We start from the raw sequence: 17,373 nt of genomic DNA on the forward strand, positions 1-17,373 counted from the left end.
GGATGCCGGTCTTGGTTAGGTAGCTGTTCACAAGAAAGGTGGTGTGAGCTGGGACGTTGTCGTTGTGCCACTTCCAATCGGCTGCGATGTCTTGTCGGACCCGATTGACGCTTCGTTTGAGTCTCTTGAGGACTTCCACGTAAAACTTGGTGTTGACGGTTTGTCCAGGAGGTACAAATTCATGGTGGACGATGCCTTTGATGTCAAAAAAGACGATAAGCAACGTTTTCACTTTGGATTTGCTCATTCATAAGCGACCTCTACCCGGCCCTCCAAAAAAACACGTCTCGCGAAAATGTTTGTCCTGACTGTCCAGGTGCTCGGAGGCAACTGACCAGGCGCTTGTTCGTTAGCTAGGAACGCCCTCTACCGAATCCAGTCGTTGCGCGCGCGCTCCAAAGCACAGTCGCGATGGAAGAAAATCAGTCCTATTACTTTCTGGACAAACCCTGTATAACATTTTATTAGACACTCATTAAGTGTGACATCCTCAAATGGCTTTGGCTTCTCTCTTCTTCTCTTCCTTCCGTTTTTTCCTGCTCTTCATTCGCTACAAACATATGATTCTAGGATATTTGTGTACGTACATATATAGTATATGTATGTGAGTATTCATGAACTCAGACGCATCCACTTATGGACAATTTTTAAGATCTAGTACATGATTTCTATTGACAATTTTAAGCCAATAGCGAAAGAAATGTACAAAAAACTCCACAGTTCAGTCGCAGGCTATCCTCTGGTAATTCGAAAGGCGGCAACACAGCGCAGGACATGCTAATGGCCGCCATGAAGTTTGCCTATAAATATCTGTGGTTTTTTACACATCTAACCCAACTTTCGTGGAACTTCTTTTTTAGCATTTTTTCTCATTTTGAAAGCAATCATGTTTAATTATCTATGCTGACAATCAAAGCTTTTTTTTTAAGTCGTTTTCGAAGTTGGCATTGCGCTTAGGACACAGCGTGAATTTGTTTTGTTTTTGTGTTGCGGTTGGCCTACGCTTCGAACGCTTTTATTTTCACGCCACTTGGAGCACAATCGAAATGAGCAAAATGCAAAATTCACAAAAAGACAAACCACCACGTGACAATGCATGCACTGAGCAGAAGTAATTAAATTAGAATTTTGAAAAGTATAAAGGAAGCGTGATTAACATGAGCCACACGCCGCGTTGCAGTTGCTTAGTTATTGTTCGACTCGCTGACAGCTCGAGGAACTGTTGCTCATCTGCATATATACCCACTTAGCTGAATGTGTATAAGTGTGTGTGTGTGTGGGTGGGTGCAAATTTACGAGATGTGGGATATCCATTTCGATGTTTAATGCTGATTTATGCAGATTTCATTTGGCTGACACGCAGTGCGACTTTAAATGCGAAATGAGTATTGCGTTTTGGACAGCGAGTGGGCGCACGCGGATCGTTGGCCTTCAGCCGGCGGTGAGTGCAGTCGGACTTATAACAAAATTTAAATTATGTAATAAGGGGAAAAATGTATATGTAACATGTAAATAAAGGCCTAACATTTATATTCATCCTTTGAATATAAGGAATCTTCTTTCCTTTCTCGAAAACAAGCGTTCAAAGAAAAAAATTGGGTGGGCGTCTTTTGAAGGAAGTGTACTCTTCTTTTATTGAACGATTTGAATAAGCGGAATCTCAAGAAACCGACTGTATGAGTGCGATGACTTACCCCACTATATCACCACTCTTGCAAAATGAATTCATTGTCGGGTAGTACGTCTTCTATGCCAATAAAGAAGAAGGAGGACATCTTCGAAGATGATTGGTGTCCAAATTTGATTATTGTTTTTGGAAGCGAAAACACTCAGTGAAGTTCGCTTGGCTGTTAAATACCTTGTTCCTCAATGGCGACTGTTAAAAATTGGTTTAAGATGTCCTCAATGGCGCCAAAAACTAATATCGCGGTTGATAAAGTTTTAATAGTCCACGATCTAAATCAGCAAACTGCAAATTGAAGATGCACCAAGGGAACTGAGATAAAATCCGCATTTATCATATCCTGCATGAAATACTAGGTTGCTAGAGAGCAAGGAATGGTCGAAATGGGCACCCATTGGCAAGAGTTACTCTGCGTTGGATTTCGCGGCTGACATTGTTGTTGCTGTTAATGCTGGTTCCAAGATAGACGAAATTATCTACAGCTTTGAAGTTATGACTGTCAACAGTTAGGGGGGGAAACCGAATATACCCGCGGTAAGGCATGCCTGTCGTAAGAGGCGACTAAGATCCTGGCCACCAGTCCAGGGCTGTATGGACGGTCGTAGCTTTGGCTACAAGGTCATACCAAAGACCTTAACCTGGTACCACGGGGAGCAGTAGCCCCTGGAGTTCGCTCCAGTCTGCTCATTGGGTTTGGCCCTTTGTGGAGATTCGTGGTGGCTGTGGTTAAAACCCAAATCGCTGGAAGAACTGACTTTGTCAGTCGAATGTGGAGTTGCATTGCAACCGGGTGCCGGACCCAAAGTACGGCAGAGGTTTTAGATGGGCCTCGAACCCTACCAAGGTGGTTAGTGTGTCCATGCCACACTGCCAATTGGTACTGAAAATCGTTACCCAATTTTCAGGGCGCTGATCGACGCATTGTATTGATCCGTTGTGCTTTTGAGCACCGTGGAGTTAAGCTGTCGACAGCAGGATCCCACGTTAAACACAATCAGATGTTGTCAACAGTGATGTCGGAGCCAAGTCGCGAATGTGACGACTGTTTGTTTGATGACTGGAGATATTTCGTTTTGATCTCATTCACCACCAGACCCATTTTTCTTACTTCTTTGTCCAACCTGGAAAATGCAGAACTAACGGAGCGGTTGTTATGGCCAATGATATCAATGTCATCGGCGTACGCCCTTGTAGAAGATTTTTACTTTTCTATTTAGCTCCGCAGCTCGAATTATTTTCTCCAGCAGTAGATTGAAGAAGTCGCACGATAGGAAGTCGCCTTGTCTGAAACCTCGTTTGGTATCGAACGCCTCGGAGAGGCCTCTTCCGATCCTGACGGAGCTTTTGGTACTGCTCAACGTCAGTTTACACAGCCGTATTAGTTTTGCGGGGATACCAAATTCAGACATTGCGGCATAAAGACAGCTCCTTTTCGTGCTGTCAAAAGTATCTTTGAAATCGTCGAAGAGGCAGTGTGTGTCGATCCTCTTACCGCGGGTCTTTTCCAAGATTTGGCGGATGGTGAATATCTGGTTGTTGTGAATTTTCCAAGCCTGAAGCCGCTTTGATAAGGTCAAATCAGTCCGTTGACGGTGGGCTTTAATCATTCACACCATACGCTCGATAGAACCTTATATGCGATGCTGAGGAGACTTATCCCACGATAGTTGGCGGAAATTGTGGGGTCTCCGTTTTTGTGGATTGGGCAGAGCATCATTAAATTACCAATTTTCGGCACCGTTTTTAAATAGCTCGACCAGCAATTGTTGCTTGTTTATTGTTCTTCAAAGGGGTAATTGCCATTCAAACTTCTTCATGGTCGGGCAAAGGGATGTCTCCCTATATATAATACAACTAAGCCTAACACATATTATGACAAACCTACTTTATTCTACATATGTACATACATATGCCCATATACAAGGTCTGTCGCAAAAGAAACAGAACTTTTTAAATATAAGTGTTTCTGGTGGCACCACCTTTGGTGGGTATATGAAATACAAAGTTTGATCTCTTGTTGACATTTCGTAAAAGTTTTAAGACAATTAGATAACTACAATCGATGTTATCGATCAAAAAGTGACAGCAGCTTTTGGTCATCGGTCGTAAAATGCAAAGAGCAAATATTAAATTTTGTTTTAAACTTGGGAAAAGGTTTACTGAAACATTTCAAATGATGTAAAAAGTTTATGGTGATCAGTGTCTATCCCGTAGTAATGTGCATGAGTGGTTTAAGCGATTCTGAGGCCTCTGTGACGATCAGAAGTCGGTCGTCTTCAGAAGTCAAAAATAAAGACAATGCTGATTTGTTTTTACGATTCCGAGGGTATTGTACACCGAGAGTTCGTCCCACCTGGCCAAACGAATAATGCTGTGTTTTACCTTGGTGTTATGAAGCGTCTTTTGTCACGTATTCGTCGTGCTCGACCACAATACCGTGAGGCAGGGTCCTGGCGCCTGTTGCACGATAATGCGCCGTGTCATCGGTCGACGCTTGTCACTGATTTTTTGACAAAAGACTCCATTTTAACCATTAATCACTCACCCTACTTACCTGATCTGGCACCCTGTAATTTTTACCTATTTGGAAAACTTCATTTGCCCATGAAAGGACACTGGTTTCAGGACATTTCAGCTATCCAAAAAGCGACGACCGATATTCTCAAGAGCATTCCGAAAAATGACCTTAAACACTCATTTGAAATGGTAATTGACGGGCTAAACGCTGTATCGAAGCACAAGGAAACTACTTAAAAAAAAAAAAATAAAACTTTTGAAAAATATTCATTTTTTGTTGTTTTTTTTAACAGTCCTGTTTCTTTTGCGACAGACCTTGTATACTCCTTTTACCTCATGCAACCATTAAAGCGTTTGACTGGTAAACCAAGCAACTCAGCACTCATTAACGATTCATCAGTCATTATACTAATCACCAGAGACGCGGTGCATTTGTCGTCTTAACACTTTCACACCCTTTTACTTTTATGCACCCTTCAATTCGGCGCACACACATACATGTGTATGCTGTCACATTCTCACTTCATAAACTCGCTGCACACCCCCCTTGACAAAGATTTCGTTGATCTGCATTTGTCGTTGACAAAATTACTTAAAGATAATTAAATTTGAGTTCTTTTGTGTTCGGAGGGAGTTTGGAAAATGCAGCAAACGAAGACTATGCTGCTTTCAGTTTTCGGTTTGCTGCAGAATTTAACTTTGGATTTTGGGAAATTTGAATTTTGACTTAAAATTGTTTTCATCAATTTTTCAGTTTTCTTTAAAAAAATAATAAAATTTTATTTCAAGTTGTTTGGTATTGAGTTCTTTCAAGTTATTCGTTTTTAAGAAATTTTGTCGCTCATAAATTGTGCGTAATTCCTTCATACTTGTATATCTTTTTTTTCTGAACAAGTGTTCTCGCATCATCATTTACAACACAATCAGCGCCGTTACGCCCATCAAGCTCAGCTTGTACATACTTTTGCAGTTGTGTAGCTGTGGGTGTGTGCATTTTTCACTCACGTATCGCACTGCCGTCTGTCCATTGTCATTTAAATTTAATTGAGTAGTCATCATTTGGCGTTGTTCACCGTTTTTGTCAGCTGATTATTCATAAACACACACACACAATCACACAAATTCATACACATAAGTACTTGTCGTCGTTCATCATCAGGTACTTGTGCCATGGACCAGTCGCCGCTCCTCAATTACATGTTTATATCCGCATTTTTTTCGGGGTGATTTTTGTGCCTGAAATATTCACCAGTCGAAAATTAATTTGCTTATGCTCACATTTTTGTTGTTTGCACACAAATACGGGTGAATGCTTGTCGGAGTGTTTAATATTTGTTTTGTGTACACATCGATGTATATTTGTATGTAACTAGGCATGTATATACATAAGTACATATGTACTTAGTTGATTTGCATTTACGCATTTCATTGCTTTTATTAAACAATCTATCAGGTTTATTGACATGCAACAAGTCAGTTGGTAGATTGAAGTGCTGAGGGGGTGTGTAATAAAAATATTTTGAAACTTCATGAGTATATACATAAGTAAGTAAATATGATATAATTGCTGTGGCATGAATACTAAATAGTTGGTGAAGGGTTAAATGAGTGTGATTTCCATTTTTAGTAGACAAAAAATAATAATAAAGAAGACCTAAGTTTGACACCATATTTTGACATTGACTGCATAATTTGAATTATGAATCTTATGCCATCGGGATTCGAGCATAAGCTGGTACAGCCAACCCCATCAGAAAAGTTAAAAATGAAATTGGTTGAAACTAATAGATAGATGGGCGAAGACTACGTACCTTTTCATAAAAAATTGAATTTATCAATCTACATGCATAGCCCAGCGCTTCTCGGCCTACTCTGACTCATTTTAATACCTTGAACAAGGTACATTAAGTTTGCCCCGAAATTTGTAACACTTAGCAGGAAACTTCGAAGACCTCATCAACCATACACATGATCACCATGACGAGCTGAGTCAATTTAACCAAGTCGGGGTTGGCGCCGGAAAGAGTACGAATAAAGCGTTATTCTAAATCACCTAACATAAACAAATCAGACTATATCCTAAAAGGGTTAGATTATTGTAATTAATTTCGGGTGAGGATTCCCTCTACAGGCGATTGGAAAAGAGGTTTAGTAGAAGAGCAGGATACTACCTCTATCTATACCGACAGTTCCAAAATGGCCTACGGAGTATGAGCTGAGTTATAATCCAATGATCTTGACATATCTATTTGAATCCGCCTACCAAACTTACGCAGCATCTTCCAAGCGGACGCACTACATAGGTATAGAGAAGGCCCATGAAGTTCTATTGATAACCTGCGGGAGGATACAGAAAGCAACCATATACACGAATAGCCAATTGGCATTGTTTGCCTGGTCGACGACACAGCTCAATTCCAACCTAGTCAAAAACTCCAGGAAGGCTTTCATCTCACACGCAGTTCAGTTCCACTTGTCCATAATTAAGGTTTTCGGCAACGCACAGGCCGATGAGTTGGCAAAGTTAAGAGCCTCTTTAGATGAAACCGAGGCGGATTCAATACCATGCCGGCTGTAAACGATTAAAAAAAAGAAATATATGCATTTTGAACAAATAACTCAGTATACAAGTAGATGGAACTCAATAACAAGCTGCAAGATAACAAAGCAGATATGGAATGTATAAAAATAATCTGTAATCTAGAAGGGAATAAGGATAAGATATCTTTACGAAATTTTCCACATTGGTACAAATTGCGAGCAATATAGTAAAATTGTCTATACAATTTTATTTAGATATCTTTAAAACTGAAAGTTAAGATAGTTTTTGTATGGATGGTCGTAAATAACTCAGGTTTATTTCTAAACCAATTTCAGATAGTACATATGTATGTGATGACTTCTTTTATGAACGTCGGACTACATTCACTCATGGTTAAGAGTTACACAAAGAACTTCAATACAGTTGAAAGAAAAATCTAACTAAGAAGCATTAATCCCAACTTAATTAATACCATCTCTCAAATAACCTTACTCATTGATATATGGATTAGTCCTTTGGAAAAAAAAATTGTATGCTCTGAAAGATTCCAAAAAATCTATAGTAATGACCATTCAACTTGCAACATGTTACAGAAACAACCCTAACACAACTTAGGTAGATACCATTTTCTTCTTTACCTTTCACCTCTCCTTCGCTTGTGTAATGAATATCCTTTTTCATTGAGCACTAAACTCACGCATATCCTTTTATAGTAATTCTCAACCACTTTCTACACTATTTTACTGAAATACTTTCGTTTGAGCGGAGAAAAGCATACTTACCTGGCGTAGAGGTTAACCGTGATCATGAAGGCGGTTCCTCCGAAGCGAGACCTGATCATTGCACTTCGATTGGGTTGACCTTTGCGATTATTCCTAATGTGAATAACTCGTGCGTGTAATTTTTGGTAGCCGGGAATGGCGTACGCGCCGTCCCGACGTTTTTGAATACATACATACAATTATATACGAAAGGCATGGTATTTTCTATAACATATATGTACATACTTATAAAAATTCATTATTGCCAGTTTTGATATTTCAAAAATATTAATAAGTCAACAGTTCAGTGGAAGAATACTTCACAATTCGTTTCCTTTAGGAATTTGCGTGTCCACATTTTATGCGAACAAAGTTATCACTTTTACTATTGGGGGAATATATCTATTTACTTGCAACTCAGAAAAACACTGTTTAAGATAATATACATTTATAATAGGGGTATTCAGACCAGCCTTGTTAATTCGTTAGTCGTTATTCGGTAGTTTTTTACATGTATTTTGTTTTTGTAAAACTAACAGACTATCGCTCTACCGAGTAACGAACTATCCATCAAGCTTGATAATTGTTTCGTTACTCGGTAATATCACATCAGCTGTTCTCCTGCTGCTCTGTACATCAATTTAAAGTACTTACCAGTAATAAATTTGCTCTGAAAAACATAATTTTTAAATTAAATGATAAACTGGCAATTTTGATTTTGAAAATTTTAAGAAATTCGCATATTTTTTCTCGTTAAAAAATTGAATCAGCTGTTTCGACCAATAAAATTTAAGTTTCATGCTGTACAGTGTAGAACAAAAAGTATGTTCTTTCGTTTAATTTCTTTTAACGAAGTATCGTTAACGAATTACCAAATTAACAGGCTTCGGTCTGAATACCCCTAATACATATGTTATTTATAATAATATACTCTAACAAATACTCTCAAGGTTCCGAAAGTATTTGCGGCATCACTTTAAAATTTTCGAGAAATATACTGAAATATATGTATATGCACAAGTAAATTCGATAAAAATGCAAAAAAAAAAAAGATTTTTGAAAATTCACATGTGAATATAACCCTTAAACCGTACTAGTGGGTTTTTTTCCTTTGACAACTAAGTCGATCTTTCGAATTTAGATTGCATTCGAGTAAAGCAAGAAGTTTCATAAATACAAGTAATGTGCTGAATACATAGAGAGCGACAGACCTCAAGCGACATCTGCCAAAGAACATGTGTATTTTAAAATATGGCAGATGTCGCTTGAAGTCTGTCGCTCCTATGTATTACCAGCACCATTAAATGTAAACCATTTGGTAGTCAAAAAGTCTTTTCGTAGTTTTTTAAATTCGGGAAGTTGAAAAATGTTGCAGCAGTGGTTCAAAAATGAGTGAAAATAATGAAGAAATTCGATATATTTGGAAATTTTTGTATAAAAAAGAGAAGAATGCCACGCATGCCACCAATGAAATTTGTGAAGTTTACGGAGACGATGCTGTTCGTGTAGGACAACAATGGTTCGCTCGCTTTCGTTCTGGAAATTTCGATGTGAAAGTTGCATCTCGCTCTGGTCGACCTATCGTTGAAAAAGTCGATGAAATTATGGAAAAGGTTGACCAGGACCGTCACATAAGCAGCCATGACATCGCTAAGGAACTTAACATTCATTATCAAACGGTTTTGAACCATTTAAAAAAGGCTGGCTACAAAAAGAAGCTTGATGTTTGGTACCACATGAATTGTCTGTGAAAAATTGAATGGACCGAATTAACATCTGCGATTCTTTGCTGAAATGAAATGAAATCGAACCACCTCTGAAGCGAATGGTAACAGGAGATGAAAGGTGGATCAAAGACGACAATAATGTGCAAAAGCGATCATGGTACAAGCGTGGTGAAACTCAACCAGTGGTCCCAAAGCCAGGATTGACGCCTCGAAAGGTTATGCTGAGTGTTTGGTGGGATTGGAAAGAAATCATCCACTATAAGCTGCTCCAGCCTGGTCGAACGATTGATTCTACATTTTACTGACAACAACTGATGACATTGAAGCAAGCAATCGAAAAAAACGGCCAGAACTGATCAACAGAAAGAGCTTCTTCTTCCATCAAGAACAACGCTAGACCACACACATCTTTGATGACTCGGCAAAAACTGGGAGTGCTTGGCTTTGAAGCTTTGAAGCATCCACCATATAGCCTTTACCTGCACCATCGGACTACCATTTGTTTCGGTCAATGCAGAACTCCCTTAATGGAGTAAAGTTAGCTTGAAGAGAAGCCTGTGAAAATTACTTGTCGCAGTTTTTCACCGTGAAACCTGAAAAGTTTTACGCTGATGGAATAGTGTGGAATAGTAGCGGAAAATGGCAAAAAGTGGTCTACCAAAATGGTATATATTTGAAGTTTGATTAGAAATACGAAAAAACTTTTTCGACTACCCAATATATCGATCATCCTTGAACCTTTCAAACTATTTGGTTTTCACAAATGATTTGACAAGCACTTTCAGATAGATACATACATTATGATGGAAGAACATGACATGGTTTGAAAAATTGAAAAACATTTTTTCGGAGACTAACCCAATATGTAGTTACTCTATTTAAAAATGGACTCAGCTTTGGAAGACAACATTTCCATAATTGAAATTATGGAACAAAAATGCATTGAAATTATCTTCAACCAATGAACGTTTCAAATAAAAACCGATGACATTTTGCAAATTTTATGCGTTTTTTTTTAAAAAAGTTATCAAGCTCTATAAAAAATGTACATATACATATGTATGTACGGCGAAATATCAATAATGACAACATTATAAATGTCAACCGTAATGACATAGTGAACTTCAAATATTGGTTTTCTTATGTTGCTAATAAAAAGGAAAAGTGAAGAAGAAGAAAAACTCTAAAAGCTATTCATAGTTACATATGTATATGTATACACATACATGAAAATACATACATATGTGTACGTGTGTATATGTACAGTAATAACAACAAGTGTTCGAGTGGATATCCTGCTGTCACAAAACCCAATAAAATATCCTAGCAAAACAAACATTGCAAAGCGAATAAAGAAAAGAAACAGACTTGAACTCGTTCCGCGCAAACCTTGCAAACACACTGACACACTTGCAATACATACACATACATATATACTTATAATATATAGTAGTTAGACAAACATGCGTAAGTATGTAAGTTAGCAAAGGCCTTTCAAAATAATTGCAAGTAGGCAGGAAGATGGGTTTGGGGGCACAAAAAAAGGAGGAAAACTCGAATGAAATCAAATAAAATAAATGCACTCTGGTGGCAAAATGAGAAAACACACTGACATACATAAAAAATACCACATTATAAATATATAAATTGTCTATGTGTAGGTGTATGTATGTGTACTTGTAGCCTGCAAGTCTCCTGATGATTGCAAAACTGCCGCGCAAAACCCAACCGCATTACCGAAAGCAGCGCGCAGTGAAAGCGAATTCTCATCATTGCCAGCAACAAATATGAAATCAAATAAAGCCTTTCGACAAAGCGTCGATTGAAAAAGAATATTATTAGAAAAACACGCAGCGCAAAAATACATATACATATATTTAGCCTTAGTGTCACAAAGCTTAGCGCTGACAGTCCCAAGGGTAACGCTAGAAAGCATTGTTTCGATTGAATGAAAGTTTTGCAAGGCACCCAGTAGGAAATTTTAGTTCGCTGTTAGTATCAATTATATTTCAAAAAAACTTCAGAAGCGCAGATTGACAAACAAACTGATTTTAAATGAATATTTGCAATATTGTTTGTGGAGGAGTAATAAATGAATTCTAATACTCGTAATAATTAATAGAAATGTTCCACATTAGTTTTGGCATAAATATTAAGAGTATATCTAGATCCTATGGTCTAGTGTGAGTGTAATAAAATAAAAAAACACATTGGAAAGCTTCGAAATTATTTTGAGGCAAAAATCAGACGGCAGAGCAGCAATACTAGCTTTTAACTCGCTTGCTGAGCGCTCTAAATTTATTTAAGCAGTCATATATAGCATCAAGGTACTTTATTGTCAGACTCGTCTAAGGGCCTGGTCATTTCAAATCACTGAGAACTGCAAAATGTATGAGTTCACAAGTGAGGGCACCATTGTCTCGATTACTTTGGATTGGTAATGTGGTGGGTATTCGATAGTCTCTGGATCCTGCTTTACTTCTGCAGGTGCAGATCAATCACTAACTCTGATAGATCCTTCCGACCACTTTCCGATCTTTGGGTAGCTTTTGTTATAGCTTAACGTCAGTTTTTACAGTTTTAGTTGACGGGGATACCAAATTCAGACATCGCGGCATAAAGGCAGCTTTCGTTCGTTCGTTCTGTCAAAAGCAGCTTTGAAATTGACCTCTTTTCACGCGTCTTTTCCAAGATTTGGCGGATGGTGCATAACTGGTCAGTTAATTTTCCAGGCCTAAAGCTAAAAAGGTCCAAACAGTTTGTTGACGGTAGGCTTTAATCTTTCACATAATTCGCTCAATAGAGGTTTCCTTTTTGTGGATTGGGTAAAGCACACTTAAATCCCGATCGCAGGGCATGCTTTCGTCCGACCATATTCTACAAAGAAGCTGATGCATGCTCCTTATCAGTTCTTCGCCACCGTATTTGAATAGCTCGGCCGGCAATCCGCGCTTTGTTGATCTTCAGACGGGTAATTGCTATTCGAACTTTTTCATGGTCTGGCAATGGAACGTCTGCGGTCTCTTAACTTACTTAATTTACATAAATCAATATAATAGATATTTCGTTTAAATGTGACTTCGTTTCTCACAAATTTTAGTATTAAATTGGAAATATTTTTATATCCTAAGCAGGAAAACTTTTCTGCGTAGCAACAACTAGAAAGAAACGACGGAGTCCTAATATATATATATATGTATATCTAATATAATCTAAATATATGTATCAGTCGATTTACATAACTTTGTTCGTCTGTCTGTATATACGTGAAGTCCCTCAGTTTTTGAGACATCGATCGGAAATTTTACACACGTTCTTTTCTCTTCAAAAAATTACTCGTTTCTCTATTAAAGCTACTATGCAAACTGACCGATCAAACTCAGGTCCTCGTTTTGAAAACATTTTTATTTGAAGAGATATATTCTTGCCACAGATTATTGTCCCAAGCAACGACACAATCTCCGAACAAATTATTCAGATTAGACCACTATAACATATAGCTGTCTTTCAAACTGACTGATCAAAATGGTGGCAAAGCACTTTTCATACTCCTTTATACTATAAAAAATGAACGTGTGAAAGCCGAAATTTCTGTTAGACGCACCCTCGATATCATTCCTCGCCTTCTTTGAATCTGTCAGTCCTTTTTCGATTTTCATATATTTAAAAACTATTGAGTTAGAACACTTAACTTCATAAATATTCTTGTATGTATTTACTATTTACAATTAAAACCATCTAAAAAATGTATCAAAACAAAATAGTTTTCACAAAAACAGTTTCCTACTGGGATCGCATTAGCTGTTTTGGCAACAACTTGCAATCGGTGTATTAACAAAATGCACCAGCAGCCAACAACAAGCTGATAAACTGCATAAGGGAATATCAAACCACAATTGCTGATCAATTTTGTGTCGTCTCATTAGGATTCTTCCTTTGAGTACAAATGAAGCAAGCAGCAGGTCATTGCCTAAACGAGGACATATGCACACACCCACGCACCTAACAACGCTCAGGCATTAATGCATGTTTATATGTATGTATGTATGTATGTTGGTGTAGATTATAAATCCATATGTGTGTATGGCAGCTTCTGTGTGTGTTGCTTAAGTCACTAGGACAAGCAATCAACCCACTGAACGTGCAATCGAGCGGCCGATGCATCTCGCACACGGACACACACACACATACACGCACATATGCTGAACGATGGCACTCGGCGTGTTGTCAACCTCATTTCAAGGGTGAAATTAAGTACTCAACCGTGTCTAATGTGGATGGGCAATGATTTGCTAAGGATGCACACGTACATACATATACATATATAAACATATGTGTATGCCATCTCGGTGTACATGGCATGCTCAGTTATTTCAAAATTCACTCTCTCACTTTCCCCCCGACAACTGCAGACGCGCGTCTCTGATTCCGTTGCAAAGCCAAAATGCCAGCTTTTGAAGTTTGAAGACTTAACTCCTTCGCATAACATAAATAATTTACCTTACACACGGTCACAATTTAAATCAGTTGCATCGCCAACTGTTCCGTCGTTCACCTGACCTCGAGAGATTAAGCCAGTACTTATGTATTTAGTTTTCACAATATATATGTACAAATGTGTATATACTTTAATATGCGTGCATGTGTGTGAGTCACGAAGTCCATTGATGAAATCGCTATTGAGTATTTGAATAGTTCTACTCGTCTATGATGGCTGTTTGGTTTTGTTGCTGCTTGTCAAGTTCGTCTGTTGGGAAATTAAAGCTCGCAGCTCGAAATTGGTTGGAGAGCAAATTCACGGAATTTTTGCTTGTCCTAGAGTTTTAACTTGTTATTCTTAGTTGTACTAGGTTGCAAGTGCTCTGTGTTTTGTGTTAAGAGCATAACTTGTAAATAACGGAAAAATCGGAGAGAATTTTTCTGAAATACCCGTTATAAGCTAAGCTTAGTTTATTATAAAAGGAATTAGCTGTTGAAGCTTAGGTTAGGTTATGCAATTTGATTCTTTGCGTTACCAAATTGAGTTCAGTTGCTAGATCCAAGTATATCATCCTTTAGGATGCCTGCGTGAATTCTAACAGACTGCGGTATCTCTACCGATACCTCCTCCAGTGTATCATACAGTGGGGACTCCAAATGCTTGCAGCGTAGTTTTGCCAATGCGGACAAGTGCACAAGAGATGCTCCATTGTTTTCCTGGTGACTAGACATTTCTTGCAGTCTTATCGTTCTGTCAGCCCCATCCTGCGGGCATGTGTCGCCACCAGACAGTGACCAGTTAGTATTCCCATCACGTTCCTACAGTATCTTCTATCGAGTGCCAATAGGAATTTTTTGTACTTCCGTTCTACCGTTTTGCACCTGAACTTTACAGTTTTGCACCCAGGTAGCTCATTCCATTGGGTTTTGATTCTATTTACCATGCTTCTGTCGAGTTCGTATTATAGACAATGTTATAATTTAATGTTTTATAATTTTAAAATTTTTAAACAAAGTCTTACTATTTTGCTCATAGTAGTGTTGAGTGTTTCAATAAATTTAGTTTTTGGAAAACAAAATTCTAGGTAATTATTAAATATCTACATACATACACATGCTATTCCCATTTCTACACTTTCTACATTCATTTAAGCGCATGTGGAACAATTTTCAACTTAGGCATACACAACATGTTACAGAAACAACCCTAACACAAATATAGTAGGTTACCATTTTCTTCATTACCTTTCACTGTTTCTTAGCTACTGTCCTTTTTCATTGAGCACTTAACTCTCACATATCCTTTTCACAATAATTCTCAACCACTTTCTATACCATTCTACTGAAATACTTTCGTTTGAGCGGAGAAAAGCATACTTACCTGGCGTAGAGGTTATCCGTGATCATGAAGGCGGTTCCTCCGAAGCGAGACCTGATCATTGCACTTCGATTGGGTTGACCTTTGCGATTATTCCTAATGTGAATAACTCGTGCGTGTAATTTTTGGTAGCCGGGAATGGCGTACGCGCCGTCCCGACGTTTTTGAATACATACAAATATATACGAAAGACATGGTATTATCTATAACATATACATATGTACTTATAAAAATTTATTGGTACCCTTTTTGATAAGTGAAAAATATTGATAGCTGTCATGTTTTCGAGTAATGAAGTAGGAGGGTAAAAGAAAGAGTATTTAGAGTAAGTCCAACAATGCGGTGGAAGAATGTTTCACAGAGAAACATTTTTTAAGGTAATATATGTTTACAGATTTTTTCAGAAATACCCGTTATAAGTTTAGGCTTATTTTATTATAGCAAAAGTTAGTGTGATTTTAAGACTTTCAGGTACATAAGGCTTGTAAGTTATGCGTGGCCTAGGGCGAGTTTTCACTAGATTTTATTCATTCTAAGCACAAAAATGCACCGTAGGTCTACAACTTTGCTTCCGCCGTTTTCCAATAGATGTCTCTAGGGTCAATCACTGGTCGATTAAATCGTTTTATATCGATCATGGACATTTGTGTCAAAATTAGCCCAACAAAATATTTGTAGCGATCTGTTTGCATCCAAAATTTATTCTCAACTGAAAATGTCACTTTTTGAGCCGAATTCTCGACGTTTGCGGGAAATTTTGCTTTTCTTTTTTAATTCCAAGAAAAGTGCGGCTGAGGCTCATCGAATGCTTTCGGATACGTACGGTGGGGCTGTCCTAAGTGAAAGAACATGTCGCGAATGGTTTCAACGTTTTAAGAATGGTGATTGTGAAGTCGAAGACCGGCATGGTGGTAAAACACTCTCTCTCATTTTTATTAAGATAACTCACATATTGACCGATATGTGCGGTATAAAGTCACCTGGATGTTCGAAAATCTTTAAATTAGGTATATGGGGGCTAAGTAAATATTAACCCAATTTAACGTATTTGTAGCACACAGACATACTACTATCAGGAAAGGAATCTCTCTGAATTTCAATTATATACATATATCACACATTGACCTATATTTTCGGTAAAAGGTCAACTATAGGCTCTCTGGTCCACATATTCGGAAACTAGGGGATTGAACAGTTTAGGTTTCAATAAAAAATTTTTGGTCATAAGGCGGCACACTTTCAAAGCATTATTCGTGCAAGTTACATCCTGAAAGTGAAAGAATCAAGTGGAATTTTCGAATTGTGCATATGAGAAGTATGGTTGCAAACCGATTTCACTAATTTTCAGACTGTGATATAGGAACGTCAGAAGAATGTCATATATCGAATTTGGTTGGGTCTACAGATGTGTGTCTTCACCCAAAAGCGGGCGGTGCCACGGACAACGGTTCTATTTGAGAGATATCTCAATTTTTACCCAAGTTACAGCTTGCACGGACGGACGGGCAGACAGGTAGTCTCCCAGATTTCAACTCGTCTCCTCATCCTGACCATTTCTGTATAAATGTATATATTATATACATATAACCCTATATCTATCTCGCTTAGTTTTAGGTGATACTTACAACCGTTAAGTGAACAAAAACAACATGTTGCAAGAGTATAAAAGTGAAACAAACGTAGCTCTGTAAGCATGCTATTAGACATTGCTACCAACAAATGGTCGTCAGACTGATCATTTATTTACTTATGTAGTCCTGCCTTAAGTTCTGTTATATATTGAGACCGTTATAAAAATGAAACTATAATTTTTGTTTTTGTAAAGTTAAATTTCTTCTTCTTAATTGGCGTAGACACCGCTTACGCGATTATAGCCGAGTTAACAACAGCGCGCCAGTCGTTTCTCCTTTTCGCTACGTGGCGCCAATTGGATATTCCAAGCGAAGCCAGGTCCTTCTCTACTTGGTCCTTCCAACGGAGTGGAGGTCTTCCTCTTCCTCTGCTTCCCCCGGCGGGTACTGCGTCGAATACTTTCAGAGCTGGAGTGTTTTCATCCATCCAGACAACATGATCTAGCCAGCGTAGCCACTGTCTTTTAATTCGCTGAACTATGTCAATGTCGTCATATATCTCGTACAGCTCATCGTTCCATCGAATGCGATATTCGCCGTGGCCAACGCGCAAAGGACCATAAATTTTATTTCGAAAACTCGCAAACTCATCAGTTGTTGTCATCGTCCAGGCCTCTGCACCATATAGAACGACGGAAATTATGAGCGACTTAT

At 38.2% G+C, this 17,373-nt stretch overlaps 1 protein-coding gene and 2 non-coding genes across 3 annotated transcripts in view; all 3 read left to right on the plus strand.

Moving 5' to 3' along the window:
* LOC126754187 (protein Skeletor, isoforms B/C) overlaps nucleotides 1-17,373 on the plus strand; it is a 90,374-nt gene that overhangs the window by 54,017 nt on the left and 18,984 nt on the right. The gene's annotated exons all lie outside the window — the stretch shown is intronic.
* Nucleotides 7,518-7,682, plus strand: LOC126751816 (U1 spliceosomal RNA). The gene has a single exon (XR_007665929.1). It is a non-coding gene; the product is annotated as a U1 spliceosomal RNA (small nuclear RNA).
* On the plus strand, nucleotides 15,084-15,248 carry LOC126751850 (U1 spliceosomal RNA). The gene has a single exon (XR_007665944.1). It is a non-coding gene; the product is annotated as a U1 spliceosomal RNA (small nuclear RNA).

This window comes from Bactrocera neohumeralis, chromosome 2 (assembly GCF_024586455.1).
Source record: "Bactrocera neohumeralis isolate Rockhampton chromosome 2, APGP_CSIRO_Bneo_wtdbg2-racon-allhic-juicebox.fasta_v2, whole genome shotgun sequence".
Classification (NCBI taxonomy): Eukaryota; Metazoa; Arthropoda; class Insecta; order Diptera; family Tephritidae; genus Bactrocera; species Bactrocera neohumeralis.